The sequence below is a fragment of the Cyanistes caeruleus genome, chromosome 14 (genome assembly GCF_971803275.1).
Source record: "Cyanistes caeruleus chromosome 14, bCyaCae1.hap1.1, whole genome shotgun sequence".
Taxonomy (NCBI): domain Eukaryota; kingdom Metazoa; phylum Chordata; class Aves; order Passeriformes; family Paridae; genus Cyanistes; species Cyanistes caeruleus.
Window position 1 is genome coordinate 2700457 of NC_141714.1, and position 24950 is coordinate 2725406.

General features: G+C 47.1%; 1 protein-coding gene across 6 annotated transcripts in view; it reads right to left on the bottom strand.

Annotated features, from left to right (window-relative positions):
- The window catches only part of NEXMIF (neurite extension and migration factor), a 153009-nt gene that overhangs the window by 10158 nt on the left and 117901 nt on the right, over positions 1-24950 (bottom strand). The gene's annotated exons all lie outside the window — the stretch shown is intronic.

Genomic DNA, 24950 nt, shown 5'->3' on the forward strand with positions numbered 1-24950 from the left:
TTTTTGTTTGGCTTTTTACTCTTCACATCAACATTTGTCAGTGTCTGCTGTTCCCACAGCACTCACTGCCCTGGGGTTCAGCAGCCAAACTTCATTCATATTCAGATTTGCAGTGGAGTCCTCTTAATTAACGTGAAATCTTTACAACCGCCTCAGTAAGTGAAACCTTCACCCAACTTAAAGATGTTGTGACACCGAGAGGAAGATAAGAATAACAAGCATCAGTAACTCCATTCCTTTGCATATTTAGAGGAATATTTAACTAACCCCGAGAGTTTTCCTTTGATGCAAATCCCCATCTCACAGCTCTCCAACGCCAGCCGGTTTGCTGTGGTAAGACCCCTCTCCTGCCAGCACCCTCCCCACAGCCTGAGCTCCCTCCCTGGCCTTTCATCACTGACATGTTGGAGCAGGAGAGACTCCAAAAGCCAGAGCAGAGATCAGAGTTATTTTTCCATGAAGGAGATTAATGTCTGAGTGTGGAAGGTGCTCTGCAGCTGCCACTGACAGGCTACAGCTTGGCACCTCCTTGATGGCATCTCCTGCCTGTTAAATGTGCCTTAATTAATAGAAGTGTTAATAAATTAAGTTTTTTAGAATATCTATTCATGGAAATATTAATAAAATATCATCAGCCTCGGGAGAACCAGAGGGGTCTCAGGAGAGCAGAGAACCACCACTGGCTCCACACAAGGGCCAGTGTGGCTGCTGGGGACGGGGCTGAGGTGTCACAGAATGGTTTGGGTGGGAAGGGACATTAAAGCCCATCCAGGGCCACCTTCCATTAGCCCAGGTTCCTCCAAACCCTGTCCATGAGGGAGGAGTCCATCTTCCCTCGATTCTCATGGATACTCGAGGGCCAACATCATGGAGAGAGCAGGGAACACACAGGGGGTGAGCCATGAGCACACAGGCACAAAGGGAGAGTTTACAGACCTTTAATCTCATAGTATTGTGGATTTTTGGGATGTGTGTGCACAAGGGGGAGGGAAGCACACCGGGGATGTTCCCAGTGGATGAGATCCAAATTCTGGAGAAGACAATGAAATGCAACAATAAAGGGGATGTGCTTGGGGACAACTCTTTTCCTTAACTGCAGTGACCCAGAGAGCAGAGCTGAGCTCCAGAAACCAGCTGGAAAGAACTGAGAAGGGTCCAGGTGGGGGATCTTCTCACAGGGTCAGACAGAGATGAAGTGCAAATGGGACAGACAATCCAAGTTTGCTGAGACCTGCTGAAGAAGGGGACCTTTGGGATCAGTGTGACCAGGAAAGGTGAGACCCCAAAAGTGATGGGGACAAACAGCAGCAACTGGGAAAGAAAAGCTGAGCAAGAAGCTGGACGTGAGGCAGAAGAGGAAGGAACAGAAGGCTGGGGGTAACAAAGAGGAGAAGAACGGCTGAGTGTCCCAGGCAAGAAAAACAAAACCAGGAGAGGTCTGGGGGATCAAGGCAGTGCACAGAGAATACACTGGGTACCAGGAGGGCACAGAACACAAGAGTCACCTGCAGACCGAGGTATAAAAGGGAGAGAATAAAGATTTCAGATGGTGTCAGGCCATTGGAGAGAGGCACGGCTGGGCTCATGGTATTATGAAGAGATGTCAGGAAGAAAATCAGGCACCAGCTTGAAGTTTATGAACTTGACTGGAACCAGAGTGGATGGAGGAAGAGGATGGCGGGCGGAAGGCGATGGGCAAAGCCGTGGGGTCGGATGAACTCCAGGCCTCTGGAGGAGGAGGATGGAGCACAGCGGGGCTGGCTGGGCTTCAAGGACAGGCACAGCACGTTCAGCCACAGGGAGGAATTCAGAAGCACTTTTTGCTGATTGCACCATGGACTTCAGGGTAGCAGCCTGCTAAGATCACAGCTGGCACCACAGAAAGTCACTGGCTAGCAAAGGGATGGAGGGGAAGAAGCAGTAGGAAGCAAGCAGTGGAGCTGAACAATAATCCAGCTAGTTTTAAGCACAAGATGGACAAATTAATGAACAGAAGGACAGGATGCAGAGCTGTGGTAGCAATACACAGGGCTCAGTGACCTGGAGAAGCCCCTTTCAGCCCTATGGCTCAGGTCAGGTGAAAGACTGCAAGTGCCTCTAACAACCCTCAGCATCACAGCTGAGGAAATTCCCCATTCCTCCCAATTCCTGTCAATTTTCCTATTTCCAGTGCTAACAGGGCCATACAGAACCTGTTAGTGACCAGCCCACGTGCACACAGCTGGGGGGACACAAACACAGCACCACAATGGACCCTCTGCCACAAACCTCCTACTGCCTTCGAGCAGGTCCTTCAGCCCAGGGGACCAAGAAACCCAAAAGACGCTTTTGTTCTCTTTTAAAAACCTCCCGAGACACTCAAGAGGTTTTTTGGGTGTTGGTGTTGCTGGAGTGGAGGAAAAGGTGGTTGGAAAATGTCCCAGCTGAGGCCCCACCAGCTCCCTCTGCTCCCAACACAGAGCAGGATCCTGGTGGAATGTCCCTTCACCAGTTCCTTAGGGTAAAACCAGATTATTTCTTGTTCTAGAAACTCACAGAATCCCAGAATGATCAGGGTTGGAAGGAACCATTGAACAGAGAAGGAAACACCCAAACTGCAAAGCTGAAAATCCTGGACACATTCCCTCACTCACCTCCAGTCACATAAATGATGAACTTGCTGTTCACTTAAGCCCACCCAAACTTTAGGATTTCTGCATGTTCCTGTTAACACTAATTTTACAAAGAAAAAAGGGGAAATGCCATTGTTTTATACAACCAGAAAAGAAAAAAAAAAAAAAAAGCATCTGCTCAATGGCTGCACTCTACAAAGAGAGCAACAAGTTGGCTTTGTTGCTTTGCCAGGCAGAAAATGCCCATTTTCCCCCAGACTGCTGCAGGTTTTCTGAATGGAGGTTTGCATCAGAGGTGCCACGGGGAGACGACAGCCCCTTCCGCCTCTCCAGCTCCACAGACCCCCAGATGCCAAGCCAAGGAGGAACTGAGCCAAAGGACCTGCTGGAGAGGTTTCCTCCCCCTGAGGACTCCCTGCAGACTCTCGGGGAGCCGCAGGGATTTGGCTCAAGGCGCTTCCCAGCAGTCAGGGATGGTCACAGTGATGGCCTGGATGCACTTTCAGGGGATAAAACAAACGAGTTGGTCACAACTGCCACAGAACCCAGGGCTTGGCCACTTCAACAAATGTATCTGTACCTCTATATAATCTATAAATACAAATATTTATCCACTGCTGGTTGAACATCACCTCATTCCTATTTCCTGGGTACCACCATTACACCACAGAGCTCAATACTCCCGGCCCAGGCAGAGAAGGGAGAAAAAAAAATCTACCAGGTAAAAATAAGAAACAGTCCACGAGTGACTGAAAGCCCAGTGGGAATTCTATGAGGTGGACAAGATTCTGAGCTGGTGATGGCTGCTCTGGAATTAAAGTTGCAAGAGTGTTTCATCTTCAAGATGAACAAACAAAAGGTCACTGGAGACAAAAACCAACATGCCAGCTCCTATTTACACACAGCTTCCACATCCTGAGTGATGGAACTCGTGAGGGTAGATGGAGAGTATCCAAAGTGAAGGAGAATCTTTTTACAGAGAAGTGGGGGAAGAAAGCAAAGAAGAAGGAGAAGCTGTGGCTTTTTTTCCTGCAGAATTGTGAATAAGTGCAGGTGTTCTATATATGCAGTTGTATCTTTCAAAAAAGGAGCTTTAGAGAAATTAATTACATGTCAGAGCCTCTGACAGGTCTTTTAAGAATTGTGATACTTTTGAATGAAAACATTATATACTTAAAAAGAAATACCATGTAAATGTCTCCGAGATATTTACAGTCAGTGGAGTAATAGTAGGGGAGGATTCAGCTCTCCCCGTGGATGGGGGATGCTGAACACACCACGCTCCTCCGAACCACGTCTCCTGCCCGTGCAGGACCTCAGCAACTGCTGCAGAAGCTCAGAGCAGAGCTCAGGGCCAGGAATTGGCTGGGAACAGAACCCAGGCTCTCCCCGAAATGCTGAGCCACCTCTCTCCCCCCTCCAGGCTCCATCCCTGAGCTCCTCTCAGCAACAAGGACATCACACACCCCTCCTCCTGTGCTGACAAGGGCAGCTAGAGCTCTGTAGAAGACAAGAGCCAGGTGGTTTTCTGCTTGGTTGGTTTTTTTCTTGGGTCCTTTTCCCCTATTTATTTTTTTTCTCTTCAGTCCCACAGCAGGACACAGGACAGAACTTCCCACAGAGAAATTGTGGTGAGGCAGCACCAGAAGCCACAGCAACCCCAGGCTGGTCCTTCACTCACCTGAAGGATGCTGTTTTCCTACCAGATTCTGAAATTCCCTGTTCCTTTTTATTTCAGGGATGCAATTTGATCCTTGTTTTTTCACTATAAATTCATAACCGCGGGATGAAATGCTCAAAATTTTCACTTGCCAGCAAATGAGGGTGGATTTTAATACTAACAGCACCTCTCTGAGGAAAGCTCTGTTCTCATGAATTTACATTCCTACCTAAGCCAAGGGTGTCTGATTTTTGCCCATGATGTGGAAAAATAGCTGAGGTTTCCAGATCTGCCAGGGTCAGAAAGGTGAAGTTCCTAAGGAAAGGTACAGCGTGAACCAGCCCACCATGGAGTGCTGCTCCAGTCCACAAAAGGGATGTTGGACTTGAGGGTTCTGGTTTCAAAGCTGTTTTCCCAGGAAAACCTCACGAGGAAATTGCATGTCCCAGAAGTTCCCTGGGCTTTTCCTATTAATGATGGTGAGTACTGCGGAGAAAAGCCCAAGTGAAGGAGAAATAGGAAACAAAGAAGGGTTTTCTTTGGGTCAATCCCAGCAGTGAGACATCAAAAACCCTACATGAAGGTAAGGCCTGACAGAGCCAACATTAGCTGAGAATAGCTTCAGATATAAATACAGATAAAACCCTCCAATTAGGAATAAATCTGGGGGGAGAAATAAAGTTGATTTAAAAAAAAAAATATATAAAAAATGGAGCTTGCAGAGAAAATGGAGAACACAAAAGCCATAAAAAGAGGAAACAATTTCAGAACTGGTGTGTTCCCAGAAGGTGTAAAGGATGGATGAGTTGTTAATATTCATAGCAAGCCTCCACTTTTCCTCAGCTGAAAGCAGATGCAACAATTACTGCAAAGCCCAAGCCCCAACTCCAGCAGACCCCAGATATGATATTAAGAACAGGCTATTTAAAGCCAGCTCTCAAATAAATGACAGTTTCTGACCTTACTCTGGGAGGACATAAGGTGTGAGTGTTTCAAGACCTGTCACAAACAACTTTAAGGCAAAAGGAAGGAAGTGAACAAAATTACAGCCTTCCTGACAAAGCACACGTTAAATACCAAAGGAGCTTTCTCTGTAAATGTATTCTCAGACATCAAGAGCAGCAGCGTATCACAAAGGGAAAAAGGTGGCAATTAAAATCCTGGAGGAGCTGAAACGCATGAGGGAACGTCTGAAATGTGGAGGGTTTCAGCATAATACTGTCCCGGGTTAGGGAAGGCAGAGCTGCCAAACCCCAGAGAGGAGAGCTCCAAAAATGCAAAGCAAGAAAGGGAAGATACAGGGAAGAATCACTGGAGAGAAGGGGAAGCTCGTGGGGAAATGGAGATCAGAGAGACAGGGAAAATAGAAGGGAAAAGGATGGTCCAGGGCCACAAACAAAGGTTGTTTGTCTCAGATGAGCACAGCTCCACTCCATGTCCCCACAGACAGTGATCAAGAACCTGAGAAAACCTTGATGATTCAAGGAAGGAAGAATTAAATATCACTTTATACCAAATGTGGGATGAATTTGCACATGGGGCCGGGGTAAATATTCCCCTGGGAATAAGGAGGGTGAGGAAATGCAGGAACCCAGGTGGACCTCACCAGAGTTTCAATGAGTGCTCCCAATTTTGAGGACAAGAAGCATAAATAAAGAGAATTCCTGCCTACCCAGAGCAAGGGAGGATGATTAAGAAGAGTCGCTGGGGTTTTTTTGGTCATCCTCTCATATTTTATAGAAGTGGAAGGAAATGAAGCAATAATTAGTGTCAGCAGCTGCACAGTTTTGAAAAGCACTGGCAAGTGAGGGGGAGATTTTCATCTCCTGAAAATGAGTAAGAACACAAACTTTGGTTTAGCTGTGATGGCCGGAAGTAAAAACATTTCCAATTAATAAAATCACAGAATGGCTGTGATTGGAAAGGACCTTAAAGCCCATCCCATCCCCTGCCACAGGCAGGGACACCTTCCACCATCCCAGTTCTCTCCCAGCCCTGTCCAACCTGGTCTTGGACAATTCCAGGGATCCAGGGGCAGCCACAGCTTTTCTGGGCACCTGTGCCAGGGCCTGCCCACTCTCCCAGGAGAGTTTTTCCTCTTCATTCCTAATCTGAATCTCCCCTCTGGAAGTTTAACCTCCCCTTGTCCTGTCTGCCTGCCTGGAAAGCCTCTCCCCATCTTTTTTCAAAGCTCCCTTTAAGTAGCAAAGATGCCCAAAGACAGCCCATGATGTTGCTTTTTTGCCCTTCCTCCCTAAAAGCAACTGTATTCCAAACATGTCATTCTCGCTCCCATCTCTGGATATAAAGTTAAGATAAATCAGAAATGTTAAGGGCCTGGATTTCTGAGGAAATTAGAGTGGAATGATTAAAAACTCCAACTCTCATAAATCTGCAAAGGTTGAAAATTCAGCAGGATCGTGGGGTATTAACCTCACCAAACCACGAGGACTCTCCAAAGCTAATTATACATCAGCCTGCTCTAAAATAACAAAAGCCAATAAAGAATAGTTTGGGATGGAGATTTCTTGATGGGCAGAATTGCTTCATTTAAATGAACTTATTACCCAGATTCTCTTTCTGGTGCTGTATTTATGGATCCATTGACAAACCAGTGTCTGAAAAGCTTAACAAACTCTTCCTGTGAACTTCATCAGGAAATGGGAGAGGCCAAGGTCAAGTGCATTAAGATTACAGAAGCTGATGAAGAAAGGGGATGTTTCAGAGTCCCTCACACACTGGGTATTATGAAATAACTCAGCTGAAGAACAGTGTGTAAAATTTTCTTTAGAGATACGGATCAAAACAGCACAAGGAGTTGGATTGTTGGACACTGAAGAAAAGTCTCAGTCCTAAATTTTGCCATTGCCTCTTTCCCTATGAGAAATATTATCTTCTTTTCCCTGTTAAAAAAAGAACACCGGGTTTAAAAAAAGAAGGAGGAAAAGAGGAAATTTTTTTGCTGTATGAATTTGTAATATATTAAAGTTTGGACTAAGGAGGGTAATTAGGCTGGTGCCGGAGGAGGATGTGAAAGCTCATCAGGATATTTGCAGTAACCCTAGTGGGGTAAACATTTCTCTTTTCTAATATCTTCAAATTAGAAATTTTATAAGAGAAAAAGAAATTTTAACAGATCTCGTTCGTCTCTTATTAGCAATTAGCCGACATGGACTGGATAAAAAGCGTTAATTTCTAAAGTACACATAATTTTCATAAAAGCACAGATAGGAAACCAAACAATGGAGTGCTTGGCTTAGGCACAGGAAGGAATTAAGCTGGAGCAAGGGGAGGAAGGGCTCATTCCTCCCATGTTTTACACAAAGAGCTGGTTCAGGGAGCTGCTGTTCCCTTACTATGGGACATGGAATCCCAGAATCCCAAAATTGTTTGGGTTGGAAGGGACTTCAAATCTCACCTTGCTCGCATGAGCAGGGCCATGCCACGTGCTAAATCCCAGGCCATCAGCTTCGAGAAACTAAAGATTGCCAGACAAGAGGCAACGGTGAGAAATCCCCCCAGGAAAGGGTGATGCTCCACAGGGATGTGGAAGACAAAATCCCCTTAGACATGATATCCAAGTTTCTAGCCAGATCCTTCAAATATTCCTGAACAACTCCCAAGCTTCACAAGGATTTTTTCCTTTCTATGTACATAGAAATGACTGCATTGATAGCAGATGGGCCCTTCCATACGATTTCCTTTTTCAACTTCCAACTTCGTGCAATTCCTGCATATTCCTTGTGCTTGCAAAGGAATGCCTGTGCTTTCAGCTCCGGAGCACAAAGCTGGGGTTACTTCTGCTCATTTTGTTTTGCTTTTAAAAACCTTTAATTACAAAAGCAGGTAGCAACTCTTAAACCCATCATCATCAGCACCATCATTTTTCATCAGAGCACCTCGGTGCAGTGAGCTAAAAGTGAGCTACACTCAGGGAAAACACGCAGCACCTACTGACTTGGGTTTATTTTCCTGAGTAGTTTCCCACAGCTGACACAGCTGGACCACAGATTTTACAGGTACAACAGCTTCCCAGTCTCATCCCATGATGTGCATCCAAAGGAGAGAGTGCTTCTGACTGTAAAGGGAATCAGGGGAGGTAGGAAAAGGAAATGATCAAAACACTTAGCGCACCGAGAAAAGAACTTATTAGGCCCGATAAGGAGTTGGAATTGATGACAATTATAAGATACCATCCATTTTTAGCTAATAATTCAGAAAATGGATGAATTATTTGAGGAATAATATGTGATCATTTATTTAAAGACTTATACTAATGTATACGCTGGAGGAAGCGGAGCTGAGGTTGTAGGAACACTTTAACACTTACATTCCTGGCTGGTTCTTCCTTTCCACTCAAATTCAGATTTTTAATAGCACTGGATTTAGTTCTAAGGTTACAGGGCCCCTACAGAAAACATCAAGCCATTTTCCAAGGCTGTTCTATACACAACCTACTTTTCCTCCACTTTCGTATTCACGTTGAAGAAATCCACCGACATTTTGCCTTTGAGAATTGGTTCATTTATTCCAAATTCCCAAACAACCCCATCCCCACTCCACAGGCCTTAGCAGATCACAGAATTAGATGGAAACAACAATTAAATCTCAAGCCAGGTCTCTTAATTTTCCTTGGAAAGATTCTGGGAGGCGATTTCTGAAGGCAAAGTCCCGCATTAAGAGAGATTGCATCTCCTAAGATATCAGTCCAAATCTCCATCCGTATCCAGGTAACAATCTGGAATGCTGATATTTAAGAGGAAAAATATCTGGACAGCTGCCCCAGCTCCCTGGGAAGCAATGTTTAGTTAAAGTCTTGGATATCACTGAAAGAAGATGTGGAGATGTCACACTGAGGCTGAAGCATTTTTTCAAGTGCTGAATTATTCACCCGTGAATCTCAGATGTGAAATCCAAATGCTCCGGTACTGCCCCGGCTTTAGACAATGGCTAATTCCTTTCTGTGCCACTGCAGGGTCTCTTCATCAGCTTTCTTTCATCTATAATCACAGCCAGGTCATGGATTATTAGTCATATTCAGTGCAGAATTCAAACCCCGCTACACCAATCAGTCAGGCCGGGACTCCCCCGGCGTTAACACCGCGGCCGCGCCGGAGGATCCGGCTGCTCCTGGCACGGCCTCACAGGGCACAGAGAGGGACAAATGCAGCAGCCATTTGCCCAAGCCAAGAGGGATGAAGCCCTGAGCTGGGAGAGGACACAGAACAATCTGGGGCTGCCAGGGATCTGCCCCAGCATCCCACCTGCAGCATCAGGCACGGCACAGGGGAGCACAAATCAAGGTTTGGGTCAGAAAGGATCGTAAAGATCAGCTCATTCCATGGGCAGAGGGACACCTCCCACTGTCCCAGGCTGCTCCAAGCCCCAGTGTCCAACCTGGCCTTGGGCACTTCCAGGGATCCAGGGGCAGCCCCAGCTGCTCTGGGCACCCTGTGCCAGGGCCTGCCCACCCTCCCAGGGAACAATTCCTGCCCAAAATCCCATCCAGCCCTGCCCTCTGGCACTGGGAGCCATTCCCTGTGTCCTAAGACTTGTTCCCAGACCCTCTCCAGCTCTCCTGGAGCTCCTTTCAGGAAGGCAAGGGACTCCAGGTCTCCCTGGAGCCTTCCCTCCTCCAGCTGAACACTCCCAGCTCTCCCAAGCTGGCTCCAGAGCTGAAGTCAATATATTTCCCCACCATGTGAATGCATTAGGAAGAAAAAAAAAATCATAAAGACAGGCATTTATCAGCCTTTGCTGGAGGTGTTACTTTGCATATCCAGCCATGAGGATGCAATTGTTTCATTAGGACTTCGCTGGTGTTTGTAACATTTAATGAGTCTTGGAGAACAGAGGAAGAAAATACTACAGGCGCTGCCGCAGCCAAGATAAATAGGTAAACATCCCCTGCCTGACATCAGTTAATGCATCACAGCTCTGCTCACTTAGGGCAGCCATGAAATCAATTCTTCAGTGAAAATAAAAAACTCATATCCAAATCTGCGCTCACAACGGGAGCGAGGCAAGGGAAACTTGGGCTTGGCTGGATGCTCCAGGCCCCTCTTTGTCTCCTCCTCATGCCAAGCCCTGCTGAGGGCTTTGATTTCCACAAAATAAGGGTTTTGTCGTTTTTCCTCAAAATAAACAATCTGGCTTTTAAAAAAACTTTCTCAGGAGTCAGCGGCGATGTGTTCCCAGCCTCTCAAGGACACTTCATTGTCAGTTCCAAAGTACCCCGGATAAATTGAGAGCAATGATGGAACTGCTGAGAAAAAGTAAAACCAAACAAAAAACCCAGCTCCCCTTCAGCAAGGCTAAAAAACATTTTATCTCACTTCAAATCCCATCTTATTTCTGGCTGTACTGCTGAGCCTCCCACTCACAAGAGTAAGATCTCAACAAAGTCAAAACCCAGCCGAAAACAGATTAATAAACGCCAGCTGAAGGATGAATTAATGGTGTTTTACCAATTCCCCTGGAAAACCAAGACCAGAGAATGCTCAGGATGCACCTTGAGGTTTTCCCCTTGGGTGGGCTTTGCTCATGTCCCCTCTGTCACCCACGGGTGTCACCCTGACCCTCAAACACATGCCAAGATTTAAGGGATGACCACCCTTGTGGGGAGATCCTGGCTAAAAGTTTTCCCCTCAGTGTCTGAGGGAGAGATGGATGTGATGGACGAGCTCCCCAACCCAAAATCCCCTCCCTCCTAACAGAACATTGGCTGATATTCCTCCCAGACCCCTGCAAACAGCAAGAAAAGGGGAAATACAAAGGAAAACGGAGCCCACGGGCTCTGGCTTGGCAGTAGAAACACCATCAGGGAGGAAAAATGTCACGGATGTGGCTGCACAGGGCCATCTGTACCCTGTGGTGCTCCAGCAGCTTCTGCCAACGCTGTTGGCCCGAGCCGGCCAAAATCCAGCAAATCCCACCCTCAAAGTCAGCGCCAGCGGATGACCAGGGTGCAAAATTATCATCTAAAAGAGGAGAAAGTTGCTCCTCTTCTAAACCTCACCTCTAAACCTCCTAAATCCAGCCCTGCTGCTGGGATAAAAGGAGGTGGGAAGGACGTGACCTTCGTGTCCCGTGGCAGCAGAAGGAGACGCAGCCACCTCCAAGGGATTTAACAAAATCCCTGCAACATCTCCTTCCCTTTTAGCCTCAACAGTCTTCTTCTCCACTCTGCAGTCAGAAGGGGAGCAAGGCAGGAGCTTGGGGATCCTGCACGTCACAGAGGCACCTCGAATCCTGCTCAGACTTTACAAACCATTCAGGGCTTTTTTGGGCAGCAGCCGTCGATTCCGCAGCAGCTTCCGTCTATTTTGGGCTCAAATTGATTGGCAATTTTGAAGAACGCGCTGCAAATTGCTCTGCTAATCACAGCAACTCCAGCCATGGAACTGTATTAAAATAACATCAGTGCTGAGACACAAAACTGAGATCAGCCAGGGAATGCTGAGCTGAGGTTGCCTGCTCTGGAGCCATCATTTTGCCTGCCTGGAATGCTGCAGCATCCCCAGTTTTCCCCTGCTCCGCAGCGATTCCAGATTCCAGATGGCTGCTTGCATCAATTCAACAATAACAATGCTTAGGGTTTCAGTATTTTCAATAAAAATTTTGGTTTGTGGTGGCCATGGCCTTTCCCAGGCTGCAGGTGCCTTCCCAATGCCACCCACATTGGCACACATGGATCAGGCTGCAGCTCTGCATCTCTGACATGCTGAGTGTCCACCACACCTGGGAAAGGCCATTCATCCAGCTGAAAAATAAGGTGGAAATATCAACAGATATAAAAGATTTAAAATTCTTCTTATTCCAAGTTGTCTCTAAATCCTTTTAGTGGAGACAGGGCTTTGTGACAAGTGGGGAAAGGGTCTGCCTCGAGCACGTGGGTGCCACTGTCTGACCTCAAACCCTGCTCAGCTCTGCCTTCTCCCAGCTCTATACCAACAGAGCCTTAGGGAGCATCCTCTGTGTCCTAACAGCCTGCAAGGAGAGGCTATGCCTCCAACCTCTGAGACTGAAGATGGATGGATCCCTCCCTTCTGCACCACAGGTGAGATCCCAGCACCTCCCACCAGGGTCTGGAGAACCTGGGACAGCAACTCCAAGACAAAGAATCTCCCATCATGTAGAGACACAATGAGACCGTGACACCGTGTTGTCTTATTTTCCAACTCATCACTTCAGATTTCTGATGAGATAAAATGAAAATTTTCAGTCAGATAAACCAAAAATCATCCTTCAAACTCGGAGCAGGGACACGCACCCCAGGCCAGTCCTGGTCACTGCCGTGGGTCAACCAAGGCGTGGTTGTTTGGATTCAGGGTGTGGTGCAGAGGGCAGGGTCCTGCCTGGGAAGGGGCTGTGCTGCATCCACGTGGGACAGACACCAGCAAGCGTGGGGGAAACGGCTCCTCAGGAGATGTGGATTAAAAACCTTCCGGCACAAAAGCGAGTCTCCCGTGTGCCGAAGGCTGTTCCCACCACTGACTGTCCCAAAAAACCAATAAAAGGGGAAGGGGAACAATTCCCTCTCTGCTGGCTGGCAAACACAAAGGTGGAGATGGAAGGATAAATCACCCAGCTCCCCCTTCCACCGTCTCCCTTCCACTGGTGAAATATCCTGCACAATGGATGGAATCAAAGTCCAGCGCCAAGTTCAAGAACACATTTAATGCAGATCTATTCATTTCAAGGAGTGTATGCACAATGGAGAGCTTTCCCCTTCAAAAATTATTCCAAACTGCACGCTTGTTTTTCATTCTTCTGCATCTTAACATTTAAGAAATACAGTGTATTTGTAACGAAGACACACGTTGTATAAACCACAGCCTGCTCTAAAAAGTAGATTTCACAAAGACTCGCCATGGTACAGGGACAAGGACCACTTGCTGATAAATTACTTTCACAACAAGAGTGGAAAAGTCATATTTGTACACATCCTAAGTGGTGCTATTGTTGAGCAATTTGATGGAAGTCCAGCAAAACACGTTGTGCAGGTTTTTATTTAACCTCATTTAAATCAAATTAAGCAACAGGGATGGTGTCTAGGGACAAAGCAGAGTCCTGTACATAAATGAACCAAATGTTCCACTGAGTGCCAGATCCAGTCTTTCCTTAAACTGGAATGGCTGGAATGGGGACTCCACCACCTCCCTGGGCAGCCCCTTCCAATTTCTAATTACCCTGACTGTCAATAATTTTTTTCTTAATGTCCAGCCTGAACCAGATGAGCTTGGAGCTTGGAACCACGTGAGCTTTACAGTCCCTCCCAACCCAAATCACTCTGTGATTCCATGATTTGCTGACGGGAAGATTTGGTACCACTGCAAGAGTGCATAAAAAAAGGGAAATAATAACAAAATCCCTCTGACCATAAAGCCAGTGTGGGAACAAGGCTGAAAGTGAAGACATCCAAACCACATAAGAGGCTTTTAAAATAAAAGTCAGGGTGAAAAGTGCATGGGGTAACTGCTGTCCAGGGAGAAGAGCCTGGGGTTTGCTCTTCCTGAGCCCCAGGGATCTGTGCCAGGGAAACGCCACGTCCACCCCAAAATGAGGAAGTTCATTCGGAAGATTTAGACTCCTGGAAATTAGTGCAGAGCTCCAGATCACAGAGATAACAGGCTGCCTAAAACTGACCTGGGATTTCATTAGAGCTGATAACGGTGGGAAAAAAACCTTCCCAAATGTGCATTACAAATTCAGTCTGTAGAAACACTTTCAAAGGTACCTCAGTTAAAGCAAATGATGTGCAGGAGTTTGATTTGCAGAAAATCAGGGATTCTGCCTCTGGAGCAGCAGGAGCAGCTGCAGGGAAAGTGGGGCTGAGCCTTTGCCAGGAGGGACAGGAAGGAACCGAAATCTTTGTCCTGGTCCTGGACCTCTGGTGAACTCTACCTGTAGAATCCCAAAGTAGAATTGATCAAATCTCATCTTTGCTGAAAAAAGTACAGCTGGAAGATGGGAGTTTGTGAACTCCAGCATGGGGGGTGGCCATGGTGGGATGAAGAGTGGTGGGCAGTGGGCAGAGATGTGGTCACATGCAAGAAGACACCGCCACTGCATCCCCTCTGCTGATGCAATGGAGATATTTTCCTGACTGAAGAATGGGAAAGTGGTCTGGAGATACCGACACAGACTTGTAGAATCACAGAATGGTTTGGGTTGGAAGGGACCTTAAAGCTCATCCCATCCCACCCCATGCCATGGGCAGGGACACCTTCCACCATCCCAGGCTGCTCCAAGCCCCATCCAACCTGGCCTTGGGCACTGCCAGGGATCCAGGGACAGCCACAGCTGCTCTGGACACCCTGTGCCAGCCCTCCCCACCATCCCAGGGAACAATTCCTGCCCAATATCCCATCCAGCCCTGCTCTCTGGCACTGGGAGCCATTCCCTGTGTCCTGTCCCTGCAGTCCCATGTCCCCAATCCCTCTCCAGCTCTCCCAGAGCCCATTTAGGCCCTGGAAGGAGCTCTAAGGTCTCCCTGAGCCTTTCCTCACAGGATAGGAGTTACATCACTTCCATCACCTTTCTGGCCTCCTCTGGACTCGCTCCAGGAGCTCCATGGCCTTCCTGTGCCGGGGACCCCAGAGCTGCAGGTGGGGTCTCACATGAGCCAAGTCTATGAAATATCCACCTTTTGTCTTAGCAAGAGAGACCAGAGCAACGACCCACTGAATGAACTCCAGAGCAGTGCATAAATTAAGTCCTAAACCAGTCCTCTAGCTGTGCCCATGGCTCCTGTTTAAGGAAAAGGCATTAGCACAGCATCTTAAAGTCACTTAGAGGACTCCTGGATGTTACCCTGGCGAGGTGACGCCGCGAATGATACTGCAGGCAGAGTCTGTTTTCCCAGCCTGGATCTTAAAAATGGGGATTGGCACGTCCAAGTATATTTAAAGCGCAGGGGACAGGCTGCTCTCCCAGCAGGACAGGGCCTGCAGCAATCCAAAGCGATGGCTTTTGGCTCGCCACGCTGGAGAGGTTAATGGGGAAGGTGCCGGGTGGCGGCTCCCGGCCTGTTTGCTAAACCCACACGATATCCCTGCTAAAAAGCTCTGAGCAGGAGCTGATAAATGGGCTGTGCTGAGCTCAGGGCTGCACAGCTCACGCTGAACCCCAAGAAATGTGAGTGGTTTCAAAAAGAGCCAATTTAGGCCGGGCACGGTGAGGTAGAAGCTGTTGCTGCCTGAGTGAGAACGGGAGCTGTCAGCTCAGCCAGGCCCTGGCGCCGCTTCCAAGGGCTCGGGCTCTGCTCTGAAAGGTTTATCTGCAAGTTTGTCGATATTTTAAAACATTTTGGGGTTGGAGAGAGTCCAGAGAAGGGAAGAGAGCTGGGAAAGGGGCTCAGCCTGGAGAAAAGGAGGTCTCAGGGGGAATTTCTGGCTCTGCACAACTCCCTGCCAGGAGGGGACAGCCGGTGGGGATTGGGATTTCTCCCAGGGAACAGGGACAGGACAGGACGAGAGAGAACGGCCTCAGGCTGGGCCAGGGGAAGCTCAGGGTGGATACTGAAGAAATTCCTTCACTCAAAGGGCTGTCCCCATTCCTGGAGGGATGTAAAAACCATGTAGATCAGGCACCTGGGGACAGGGGTGAGTGGTGGCAGTGCTGGGGGAGTGGTTGGGCTTGACAGTCTCAGAGGGATTTTCCAGCCTGAATGAGCCTGTGATTCCATGACTTTGTAGGAAAACCAGAGCTCTTCCAGAGGCAAGCAGCAACCTGAGAGCTACAGCTTGCCTCACCCCTGCTTTAAAACAATTTATGGGATGGATTTAAAGCTTCTGCTTTGGGTTCATCCTCACCTGAAAAACACAAAGGTCTTGCCAGAGGAGTGACTTACACCAGCAAGAATTAAGTGCTGTAGAAAAGAAGCAATTAAAACACTCACAGTGATTCAGTCCATAAAACATTTTCACTGCTATTTGTCTGGGAATAACTTGCTAGAAATGACAGACCCCACTTATATGTAATGGGTTTTGGAAGAGGTGGGAATCCCCTGGGACAAGACACCCAGGCATCCTGTAGTGCTCTGATTCTGCACCCAACCCCAGCCAGAGCTCACTCCTCGCTGCTGATCTTCCCAAACTCAGTGATTCTGTGATTCTGTGAAAAAACCCAGACCCAAGGAAGCAAGGGAGCAACTGAAAAGCAAAGCTCAAGGTGGAGACTTCCAAGGCTCACATCAACCGAAGACATCTCTAAAATACGAGAATATTAAACATTTCCTGGCCTTTTTTCTTTAATAGAGAGGCCTGTACCAAGGAGATAAACCCATCACAAACTGCTCTGGTACCTGAAGTGGCCCAGAGAAGAGGGGTCAGGCTGGGGGTGCAGAGGATGCTCCCCAGCTCCTGGGCTCTCTCTACATCCCTGAGCAAGGAGCTGCCACTCTAACACCTGGATAAAATCAGGGTGGGAAGGAACTGGGCAAAAACGTCTCCCAGTGGTGATTTTGGCCCCCCAGCCACCTTTCAGCTCCACACTGTTGCTCCAGGTGCAGCTGGGCTCCCTCAGGAATCCTCCCCACTCCATCAGCCCATGGACAGGCAGGAAATTTCCATGTGCAAGGTTTATCCAGTCCGGTTCCGTGCCTCAGTCTGCCAGATGACAAACGTCCTTGGCTCCCATTTACTTCAAGATGTGCAGAGAGCCTTTCAGAAATTAAACCTCTTTATTCTGAGGTAAATGACGCATGTTTTGCTTCACAATCTCCTTCCCTATTATCCCCCGTGCCCAGCACTGAATGCAGGTGTCACAGATGGTGCAACTCCATCCCACTAAAGGGTTTTTGCCCTCCTTTCTTGGAGCCAGGAATATTTTCTCTCAATAGCAAGCAGATCTCTGGGTTGAATTGGCTCAGTCGTGGTCAGGTCACTGCTGCAACTCCTCTGTCTACCAGCACAGATTTCTCTTACTGTTGCTTCTCCTGGCATGGATCTACCAATATTTCATTAGCAGATCCCTGATATCTGTTCTCTGGATAGCTGGGGAGGAAAATGACAGTGTTCCTCTCACTCTTTGGGCCTGATTGTGGGAGGGAGGTGAAGCAGGAATTTTATGCTCGGATTTAAAAGGATGCCATCAGTTTGGAACTCAAAGCACTTCCATGGTTTTTTCACCTCGGTTAACAATCCAGCAGCGCTGCAGAGGAGAAGGATTTTGAATTATCTAAATTTAGTGCTTCCAGCTCGCCCTGTGTGATCAGCTCTGACTGTTTGGTGTCTTTCCCAATGCTTGAGCCCCTGGAGTGGAGACCTGACAGTCTCACCTGAACCAAAGTCTATGCATGGCCCACCAAACTGCACAGAAATGCTTGGAAATATGAACCTAGTGTGACTTAGAAGCTCAAAAACCCAGCACACACATAAAAGAAATCAGGATTTACTTTTAAAATCGCATGGTTTAAGCCAGTCTCACAATTTCTGAGCATTTCAGGATTCACCATGTTCCTTATCTTTTACCCTTTATCCAGTCTGTCCATCTTCTCCCCTTACACATTCACACTTGCTGCAGTTCCTGCTCTGATTTACCTGCATGATGTCACCATTGCATTAAATTGTGTTGATTTGCTTGGAAATGCAAACCTACAAGACAGTGCATTGTTCCCCTCTTTTACAGAGGTTCAAAACAAGCAAAACACCAGTTCTGAATGGCAAATTAAATTGGACTTAAAATAGCGTGCAAAGAGCAATTCCCCATCAAAGATCCTTTTAACAGGCACGAGCACCTTCTCATGTGGCAAAGTAAAGAAAAACCAAAGATGGACAAGAGATTTTTCTTGAAAATCTTTCAACACATAGATGCATATCCATAAAAATATTCCCCAGCAAGTTACAATCTACTTTTTAAAACCACAGCCCTAAAATGGCTCAAAGGATGAAAACCATTTTAGGTTTTCTGTTATTTTTGGGTTTTTTGGTGTTTTTTGTTTTTTGGGTTTTTTTTAAATTGCATCTGGGCTGACAGCTTGAACACTGAGCTGCAGCCTGTGAGACAGAAATACCAACTCACTTGTAGCAGCAGTGCTGCTCCCAGTCGCTGGAATGATCTTAATCAAAGAGTATTGTGACAAAAAAAAGGAGATTCTGGTCTGCCTGCCTTTGGCATATCCTAAATATCAGGGTCCACATTCCACACCATGCAGCTGGAAAAGAGAAATTCCCTCTATGGTGACCCACAGAATCACAGAATGGTTTGGACTGGAAGGGACCTTAAAGATCATTTTGTTCCACCCCCTGCCATGGGCAGGGACACCTTCCACTGTCCCAGGTTGCTCCAACCCTGTCCAACCTGGCCTTGGACACTTCCAGGGATGCAGGGGCAGCCACAGCTTCTGTGGCCTCACTACCACCACCCACACAGGGAAGGATTTCTCCCAAATATCCCATCCAGCCCTGCCCTCTGGCACTGGGAGCCATTCCCTCCTGTCCCTCCATCCCTGGTTCCCAGTCCCTCTCCAGCTCTCCTGGAGCCCCTTTAGGCCCTGGAAAGGGCTCTAAGGCTTCCCTGGAGCCTTTTCCTCTCCAGGCTGGACACTCCCAGCTCTGCCAGCCTGGCTCCAGAGCAGAGGGTCTGTGTGTGGCAGGCTCAGTGCTCCCACAAGCCCAGGCTGTGCCCCAAAGGCAGCAGAAAGCCAAGGGGTGAAACTCTGCCTCTTGTCCTTCCCCTCCTGCCACCCCTGCCCCAGAACTGCTGTGGGGAGAAAGGGCTGCCCTGGGCAAAGGAGATGTCAAATATCCATTAACAAAAATATGTCAAATATCCATTAACACCAATATGTCAAATATCCATTAACAAAAATATGTCAAATATCCATTAACCCCCTGGTGTTTTCCACAGGCAGGTGCTGGGTGACCAGGTGGGATTCCTGTGCTGTTATACCAAGCACCAGCAACTCCACCAGGAGCACAGGCAAGAGCATGACCCCACCTAAACAGCATTTCAGGAACCAAACTACAACCTTTTGATGCTGCTGATGTTGTTAATTACACAATCTCACCTGTTAACCCAGGTTTAAAAGAACAGCCACCTGTGACGGTCTCAGCTTGCCAGATCCCTGCCATCACCTGCCCTGTGGTCACCCAGGGTTCAAGGATCCAAGGATCCAGCCCTGCAGTGCTCAGGGAGCCCCACAGGAGCCATTTCACCCCTGCTGGGGAAATGTCACGCTCTCATTTGTGGCACAGCACAACAGGTGCTACAACACAGGCAGGGAAACGTGAGGAGGAGGAGGAGGAAGAGGAGAGTAACACCAAAAGGAACAAAAGCCTGGAAAGGCAAGGGGGATGCTCTGTTCAAATCCTGTGTCAGTTCCAAGGGAAGCAAACAAGGTGAGGAAACAAACATCGTGCTCCCTCCTCCCACCGACGGCGAGATGCAGAAATAGGTCGTGCGAGTTCAGCTAATGAAAACACCATGTGAAATGCTATTCCTGCCACACACAGCCCCACGTGGCTGGGGAGCTGCTGGATACAGGCAGGCTGTGTCTGCAGGAATGTTGGGAAAGGTTTTCCCTCTGCCAGGTAGGCTGTGGAGGAAGAGTCGGAATGCCGTGTCTCCCGGGGGTGACAGCGCCGTCGCAGAAAATGTTTCAAAACCTTACAAGCCCCTGGGAATCTGTGCCACTGGGAAAAAGCAGGAGGAACAGGGTTCTGAAGGCAGCCCAAGAGTCTGGGATCTGGGGTTGAACCCATGGAGAAACCAGAGGAGAGCCACAGGATGATCAAGGATGGAAAATGACCTCCAAGATCACCATGTCCAGCCCTCACCTGGACACCACCATGACAAATAAAGAATGCCGTGAAGTGCCACAAACTCTCGGTTTTTGGATGCTTTCAGGGATGGGGACTCCTCTGCTGCCCTGGGCAGTGTTCCAATGATGAACCACTCTTCCAGTGAAGAAATTTTCCCCAATATCCAGCCTGAGCCTCCCCTGGCACAACGTGAGGCCGTTCCTTCTCCTCCTGTCCCCGTTCCCCGGAGCAATGCCCGACCCCCCCGGCTGTCCCCTCCTGTCAGGGAGTGGTGCAGAGCCAGAAGGTCCCTCCTCAGCCTCCTTTTCTCCAGGCTGAGCCCCTTCCCCAGCTCTGTTCCCTTCCCTCCAGCCCCTCCATGTCCTGAGGAGAGGAGCTGTGGCAGAGGAAAACCTGGAACACCGATGCTAATAATAACAATAACATCCTCCAAAAGCCTGACCGTATTTATCCCGGGAAAAACAAAGAGTGAGCATCTGCCACCAGCCCTTGCTTGCCAAGATGCAGTTTCCAAAGTATTCTGTGGAGTCCAGATTGGCAATTCTGGGCAAGCCTGGCCAGAGCAGCTCGAGGACATGAGCCCCACGCGTGTCACCAGCCCGGGCACGGTCCCCGTGTCCCCAACACCTCCTCTGCCAAAGGTGGAGCTTCCCCTCGGGGTCTCCAAACCCCTCAGTGATGAGTCCATGGATGCTGTGGCTGGGATCACAAGTCCCAACTTCAACTGCTTGGGCCTGTTTTTCTAAAATTGTTTTGTCACCAGGAAGAGCCTGTCTCGGCTCCACAAAGACATTCCCGGAGTCCTGCTGGAGAATCCGTGATGAAAAGCAGAAGAAATCACAGAAATTCAGCTCCTGGTATCTCTATGCAGTTTAGATCATAACAACAGCTCTGTGGCTCCTGGGCAGTGTTTGTCACCTGTTCCACGGGCTGGTGACAGAGATGGCTGTGACTGCAATAAATCCACCTTGGATTTCCTCCCTACCAAGTCACAAACTCTCCATCACTTCCCAATTTTCTGCTGCTGACACTGACACACCGTACAGACCAAAGGTGTCGTTCCTTCTGGGTGTTATTCCTAAAATAATCACCACTGGCTGCAGCACTACTGGAAACAAAACAACATTTGCATTTCACTCCACAGAAGTGGCTTTGCTGGGCAGGAACATTCCTACCCTTGCACCCTGCCTGTGTTTTGGGGAAGCAGAGCACAAACAGAAATAGGAATAAATGTTCACATGGAAACACAAGTAGATTTAGGTGCACCTTCAGGCTTAAGAGAAGCACAACACAGATATGAGCAAAATAAACATTTCCTCTTTATTAGCTTCAATTAAAGAGCTATTTTGTTTGAACTTCCCTCTTCTGTGTTTAAGCTGTACCAAATTTGCATCATTGTCTGAAGCCATAAAATCAGGGAATCATGGAATCATTTAGGAAGGAAAAGCCCTCGAAGATCTGAGTCTAACTGTTCCCACAGCACTGCCACGGCCACCACTACCCCCCATGTCCCCAAGTGCTACAGCATTTAAATCCCTGAAGGGACAATCATTCCACCACTGCCCTGGACAGCCTTTTCCATTTAGAAATTTTCCTTAATATCCAGTCTAAACTTCCTCTGGCACAACCTGAGGCTGTTCCCTCTCCTCCTGTCCCTGTTCCCTGGGAGCAGATCCCAAATCCCCCCGGGCTGTCCCCTCCTGGCAGGGAGTTGTGCAGAGCCAGAAATTCCCCCTGAGCCTCCTTTGCTCCAGGCTGAGCCCCTTTCCAGCTCTCTCAGCTGTATGAATGGCAAAGAAATCACTGGAAAAGTAACCCAGCTTGGAAGTGGGACTGGTGGATATTCACTGTCCCCACCCATCAGCAGCAAAAAGAGAACTGAATTTAAAGTTCATTTTATTTAAATGGTGTGATGGCCCATGCTGAGCAGAGATGGGAAGAGCTGAGAAAACTCCCCCTTAAAAATTCCCTCTTTCCACCAGCTGCTGGACAAAGGACAAGGCTCTCTGGAGCAATCTCTGTGGATAAAGATGCTGATGTTAAGCCAGGAGGCAGCACTGCCCTGCACTCCCTGACCCCCACAGGGATCACTCCTCACCATCCCAAGGCTCAGCAACACATCTGGGGGAGGTTCTGCCAACAGGAAAACACCAGGAATGGTGGTGATAATGACAGTGATGAGGAGGGAAAAGAATAGGGATGATGAGGATAATGGCAATAATAACAGTCATAATAATAATAATAATTACCCCATTAATTTCCTTTTGGTGTCATTAATTTTATATGACTTCTAAATACATAATATAAATAAATTTGTAATGGATATATATTATAAATATATATATATTTATAAAATATAAAAATATATGTATAGTATAATATTCTAAATAATTTTAAATTTAGAAGCCCCATGCATAATATAAAAAAATTGTAAATGATATTACAATTTTATATATTTATAAATTAAAATGTATATAAAAATATATAAATTTTATATATTTATAAAATATAGAATATATGTATAATATAATATTTTCAGTAATTTTAAATTTAGGAGCCCCATGCATAATAGAAATAAATTTGTAATGGATATATATATATTACATAAATATATATATATATTTATAAAATATAAAAATATATGTATAATATTTTAAATAATTTTAAATTGAGAAGCCACATGAATAATAGAAGTAAATTTGTAATGGATATTATATATATATAAAATATAAAAATAAATGTATAATATATTTTAAATAATTTTAAGTTTAGAAACCCCATGCACAATATAAATAAATTTTTAATGGATATATATATTATATAAATATATATATATATATTTATAAAATATAAAAATCTATGTGTAATATAATATTTTAAATAATTTTAAATTTAGAAGCCCCATGCACATAACTGACTAAATTTGAAATGGTGCCTCAAAACCTTTTTGGCCAGGAAGGGATGGATGTACCCAGGGGTGAGGTGCTGCAGATGGGTCCAGCGTGTACCAAGAGAGGGATCCAGCAGGGCTGGGTCCAGCAGGCTCTGGCACATCCAGAGCCTCTGCCTCTTGCAGAACTGGAGCCAGGATCCAAACCCATCCCTGTCCTGCTGCCAGCCCCCAGAAACTCTGCTGAGAGTGGAATCACTGAGCTCTCACTGCTAAAGAGCCCCTTTGAACGTGCTGGAGTGTCTTACATAAGATGGCAATAAACTGGCACCAAAAAAGAAAGCAAGTAATTACACTACTGCCTTGTAAGCTTTGATTCTGTGCTGTTTGGGAACAATCTGAGGATTTTTTTTGTTAGGCTTATGAGGATAATGCCGAGAACAGCAAAGGTTCGGAGGTGGGGTGTCCAGCTTTCAAGCTCCCATGTAAAACGCAGGCTTCCTTAGAATTTCACAGCCTGACAGGCACGACCAGAGAGAAGCAGGAGACATTTCTGCCCTCTCCTAGCACCTTATGTATTATTCCTTCAAAAATAAAAAATAAAAAAGGAGAAGAAAAGAAAAACTTTCAGAGAAATGTGGTGCCTTTATTCCCTTGTGTTGTTTAAACCGTTTTTCATGGCACTACACAATGAGCTTTCTTCGGGAAGTAGAACAGTAGCTTTTCCTCAGACCACAGTAAAGCACTTACAGCTTCAGTGCCTTGAGAAGGTGGTGGATAAAATAAAAAAAAAAAAAGAGGGAGAAGAAGCTAAAAGGAAAAGAGAATGAATGGGGAACTTGAATCAGGAAGAAAGAGAGCGAGGGGGGGAAAAAAGAAGGAACAGGCATCAAATGCAGGGATAATTGCAAAGCACCACCACACTCCTGGCCAGGGAAAAAAAGGAATTGTAGATGAATGGTGAGTATGACAAAGAATCCCTTCAACAAGTTGTCTTTTATCACAACTTCGCTGCTCTACGGCTGCACTGCAACCAGGAGAAATTGCATCATGTCAACAGCAAGTTTATAGAGATAAACTGACTGGAGCAGGGGAAAGATGCTGCAGCCACTTGTGCTTCCCTGCCAGGCTGCAACGAATTCCCTGAGAACAGCACACACAGGGCATGAGAACCAGAACACAGCCCTGGAAGGAGCAGCTCCAAAATATCCCTGGAGGGAACCTCCTAAAAATCACCCCAACCAAACCCCCAGCTCTGTGAGCAGAGCTTTCACTAGATTCCGGGTTGCTCGAAGCCATAACCTTTTGTTGAGGTTTAGACTGGATTTTAGGAGAAATTGCTTTGCCTAAAGGGTTGTCCAGGCCTGGCACAGCTGCCCAGGGCAGTGGGGGAGTCCCCATCCCTGCAGGGATTTAACAGTGGATGTGGCACTTGGGGACAGGGTCAGTGGTGGCCGTGGCTGCGCTGAGGGAGCGGCTGGACTCAGTCTGAGAGGGCTTTTCCACCCTGAACAATTCCATGATTCTATTCTGTGATTCCCAGCCTCTGTCTGATCCTTCCCCAGAAGCTCTGGAGGGTTTCTCCTGCTTCCTTCCCTCCGTGCCCTCCTCGCCAGCCTCTCCCCTCCGCCGCAGCCCCGAGAACGGCTGCTGGCTCAAATGCAAATAGTGCACATGCAGGCACAGGAGCTTTTTTTAAATTCTGAAAGCTGAGACTTCTAAGTTTATCTCAGAAGGACACTGGAAAGATGAATAGAGAGAAATTATGCAGAGAAAGAGAAAATATTCAAAGAGTGGAATTATGTATGCATAATTGCCTGGCTCCCCGGGGTGCACGGGCGAGTACACCAAGTCACTTTGTGAAATCATTCCCCACAACTCCTGTATCCTAATTATAGTGCAGTAAGTGGGGAGAAGCTAATTTTTAAACAGTCCTGATGGGGTAACTGGAAGAACCATGAGGATGCTGTTTAACCCCTTGCCTACTGAGAGGCTTCAAGCAAAGAAGGCAGCACAGGAGG